Raw genomic sequence first — 4467 nt, 5'->3', positions numbered from 1 at the left:
AAATGATTTGTCACATTCTGTACATTGATATGATCTCTCTCCAGTGTGGATTTTCTAATGTCGTTTTAATTCTCCATTTGTTACAAATGCTTTGTCACACTCTGTACATTGATATGATCTCTCTCCAGTGTGGATTTTCTGATGTCATTTTAGGTCTCAATTTGTTATAAATGCTTTATCACATTCTGTACATTGATATGGTTTCTCCCCAGTGTGTATTTGCTGATGTTGTGTTAGCTCTACAATTGTTATAAATGCTTTGTCACATTCTGTACATTGATATGCTTTCTCCCCAGAGTGGACTTTCTGATGTTCCATTAGATGTGACTTTCCAATGAATGCTTTGTCACATTCTGTACATTGATATGATCTCTCCCCAGTGTGGATTTTCTGATGTCGGTTTAGCTCTCCATTTGGTAGATATGCTTTGTCACATTCTGTACATTGATATGGTTTCTCCCCAGTGTGGTTTTTCTGATGTACCTTTAGCTCTCCATTGGTTATAAACGATTTGTCACATTCTGTACATTGATATGATCTCTCTCCAGTGTGGATTTTCTGATGTCGTTTTAATTCTCCATTTGTTACAAATGCTTTATCACATTCTGTACATTGATGTGATCTCTCCCCAGTGTGGATTTTCTGATGTCGTTTTAATTCTCCATTTGTTACAAATGCTTTGTCACATTCTGTACATTGATATGCTTTCTCCCCAGTATGGATTTTCTGATGTTCCATTAGATGTGACTTTCTAATGAATGCTTTGTCACATTCTGTACATTTATATGGTTTCTCCCCAGTGTGGATTTTCTGATGTAGCTTTAGCGCTCCATTTGTTTTAAATGATTTGTCACATTCTGTACATTGATATGATCTCTCTCCAGTGTGGATTTTCTGATGTTGTTTTAGCTCTCCATTTCTTTTAAATGATTTGTCACACTCTGTACATTTATATGGTTTCTCCCCAGTGTGGATTTTCTGATGTAGCTTTAGCGCTCCATTTGTTTTAAATGATTTGTCACATTCTGTACATTGAAATGATCTCTCTCCAGTGTGGATTTTCTGATGTTGGTTTAGCTTTCCATTTGTTACAAATGATTTGTCACACTCTGTACATTTATATAGTTTCTCCCCAATGTGGATTTTCTGATGTAGCTTTAGCTCTCCATTTATTTTAAATGATTTGTCACACTCTGTACATTGATATGGTTTCTCCCCAGTGTGGACTTTCTGATGTTCCATTAGACGTGACTTTATAATGAATGCTTTGTCACATTCTGTACATTGATATGGTTTCTCCCCAGTGTGGATTTTATGATGTCGCTTTATCTCTACAATTGTTATAAATGCTTTTTCACATTCTGTACATTGATATGGTTTCTCCCCAGTATGGATTTTCTGATGTCTCATTAGATGTGACTTTCTAATAAATGCTTTTTCACATTCTGTACATTGATATGGTTTCTCCCCAGTGTGGATTTTATGATGTCGCTTTAGCTCTACAATTGTTATAAATGCTTTTTCACATTCTGTACATTGATATGGTTTCTCCCCAGTGTGGACTTTCTGATGTTCCATTAGACGTGACTTTATAATGAATGCTTTGTCACATTCTGTACATTGATATGGTTTCTCCCCAGTGTGGATTTTATGATGTCGCTTTAGCTCTACAATTGTTATAAATGCTTTTTCACATTCTGTACATTGATATGGTTTCTCCCCAGTGTGGACTTTCTGATGTTCCATTAGACGTGACTTTATAATGAATGATTTGTCACATTCTGTACATTGATATGGTTTCTCCCCAGTGTGGATTTTATGATGTCGCTTTAGCTCTCCATTTGTTATAAATGATTTGTCACATTCTGTACATTGATATGATCTCTCTCCAGTGTGGATTTTCTGATGTCGTTTTAATTCTCCATTTGTTACAAATGCTTTATCACATTCTGTACATTGATATGGTTTCTCTCCAGTGCGGATTTTCTGATGTCGTTTTAATTCTCCATTTGTTATAAATGCTTTGTCACATTCTGTACATTGATATGGTTTCTCTCCAGTGTGGATTTTCTGATGTCGTTTTAGGTCTCTATTTGTTACAAATGCTTTGTCACATTCTGTACATTTATATGGTTTCTCCCTAGTGTGGATTTTCTGATGTCGCTTTAGCAATACAAGTGTTATACATGCTTTTTCGCATTCTGTACATTGAAATGCTTTATCCCCAGTGTGGATTTTCTGATGGAGCTTTAGCTTTCTATTTATTATAAATGCTTTGTCACACTCTGTACATTTATATGGTTTCTCCTCTACGTGGACACTCTGAGGCTGCATTGGGTCTTTCATTGCAAAGAAAACTTTTCCGCAGTCAGTCCATCGATATGGTTCACCTCCAGTATGATTTTCTGATGTTGCACTTGCTCTTTCTCTCCCTAATAAATGTGTTGTCACTTTCTAGATATTCATACGGTTTCTCTTCCGTGTGTTCTTTCTGATCCAGGTTAGCTCTTCTTTCGTAGTGAGAGCCTTATCAGACTTGCTTCAGTTTGTCAGTGTGTTATTTCGTCAATGTATATCAGGTGATCCCTAGGAGCCAAGTACAGACCGCATTGGGCAGTTTGGATTTTCTGTTGTAGATAGACTTTGGCGAGGCATTAGCTTTCAAGGGAAGAAATTTCAAGGTATACAGTTTTTACATCACTACCTACACAAGTGATGTTTAATGCTTTCACCTTTTTTGTTCATTACTGTATTTCACCTGTTGGAAAAAATATATAAAAAAAACACTGGATAAGCTTAAATGGTAGGTCCATCACAAAAATCTATTGGCATTTAATGACATTTAATGGACCACATAGACAAGTGCACTGAAGAAATTCTAGATTACACTTTCAATGTAAAGATGCAATAGAGTGGTTTTGACATGCACCAGTATCTCTTTCAATCCCAGCACTCACTCCAGACTACCAAAGGGAGTTATCATTCCTTTCTATGCGGTCAGTCTACTACCCTCTGAATGGTAAGAGTGGGCCCCTTCCTCCCATCTACCCAGAAAGACCCATTGGGATGCAGATAAGTGCTAAATCACACCCAACCCTTGCAGTGTCTGTGGCTCTCTAGAAGGAATACACAAAAGGGTTGGTCACCTAGCCCAGACGTGTACTAGAGTCAGGCTGTAAGGCACAAAGAGCAGTATAAGCAGAGAAAAGTAGCTTTTCTAAAATAGTAATGTTAAATCCGACTTTACCATTGCAAAGATATAAAACATGAAAAGGCTACTCCTTTCCAATCAGGAATTACAGCTTAAAGGTATTCTGAGGAATTCTCAGTTCAAGCCAAAGAGAGGAGTAGGACTTACAGCAGTGAAAAAGTAATTTAGCTTTTTGTCACAACCAGGACATGTAAAACATAGTATAACGTCCTGCCCTTTGGGTTACCAAGGGCCTTCCTTAGGGGAGATATATGTAAAAAGGGGAGTTTTTGGCTTGGCAAGTAGCTTTAAATGTCAAGTTGGTGTGGCAGTAAACTTCACACACAGGCACTGCAGTGGAAGGCCTGAGACATGATTTCAGGCTGCATATGTGGGTGGCACGGTCAGTGCTGAAGCCCACTAGTAGCAATAATTAGCAGGCCCTGGGCACATGTAATGCACTTTATTAGGGACATAAGCAAATTAAATATGCCAACTGAGTATGAGCCCATGTTACCATGTTTAGGGGAGAGAGCACAAACATGTTAGCACTGGTTAGCGGTGGTAACAGGTGCAGCGTCCTAAGGCCAACAAAAACTAGCACAGAAAATGGAGGGAGGCAGGAAAAAAGTTGGGGAAAGACCACCCTAAGGCTGTCAGGTTTAACAGAGCCTTTTCCAGTGAATGGACAACACAACAAAGAGCATCATAATAACAGCGGGAAATATAATCAATTGCTTCAAGGGAGTCCTTTATTAGGGCTCGCCTGCTGTGCGCATGCGCACAGCTGGAAGCTCTATAGGGGCTTATCCAGTGTTTAACCACCACTGGCGATTCCACTGGCGATTCCTTTGAGTGCATGTGCTTTTTAGGTCATTGCGCAAGCGCAAGCCCTAAAAAGCGCGTGCACAATGCCACCAGCCATCTGCCTGCCTGCCTCGCATTACCACATCAAAGGCAGCCGTCCCAGGTCATTGGTCACCTCCTAATTATTCACTGCCTGCCGGCCGTATTTTCACTTTCGTCTCCTAATCTTCCCGCCACTTGCTGCAAAAGAAACATGGAATGCATGCTGTATCCAGGACCACGAATTCCATGCTTCTTAAGATGGCTTTTCGGAGTTTTGGTTTAAGTACTGAGTGCACTGTGTAGTAGCTAGCTAAGGCGCAGTTATGTTGCCATGTGCTGTTGCCGTGCCCAGACAACATTCATATATATTTTCTTTCCTTTCTGCACACATTGTTGCAATTTATTTTGCCCTGCTACTTATCATTTTC

At 39.3% G+C, this 4467-nt stretch overlaps 1 pseudogene across 1 annotated transcript; it reads right to left on the bottom strand.

Annotated features, from left to right (window-relative positions):
* Positions 1 to 616: 616 nt before the first annotated feature.
* LOC147659032 (uncharacterized) lies at positions 617 to 2737 on the bottom strand (annotated as a pseudogene). The gene has a single exon (XR_015307332.1). The product of XR_015307332.1 is annotated as an uncharacterized LOC147659032 (transcript).
* Between the last annotated feature and the right edge of the window lie 1730 nt (positions 2738 to 4467).

The sequence above is a fragment of the Lissotriton vulgaris genome, unplaced genomic scaffold (genome assembly GCF_964263255.1).
Source record: "Lissotriton vulgaris unplaced genomic scaffold, aLisVul1.2 SCAFFOLD_5735, whole genome shotgun sequence".
NCBI classification, from domain to species: Eukaryota; Metazoa; Chordata; class Amphibia; order Caudata; family Salamandridae; genus Lissotriton; species Lissotriton vulgaris.
The sequence above is the reverse complement of the archived record's forward strand: the minus strand, read 5'-3'. Positions and strand labels throughout refer to the sequence as shown.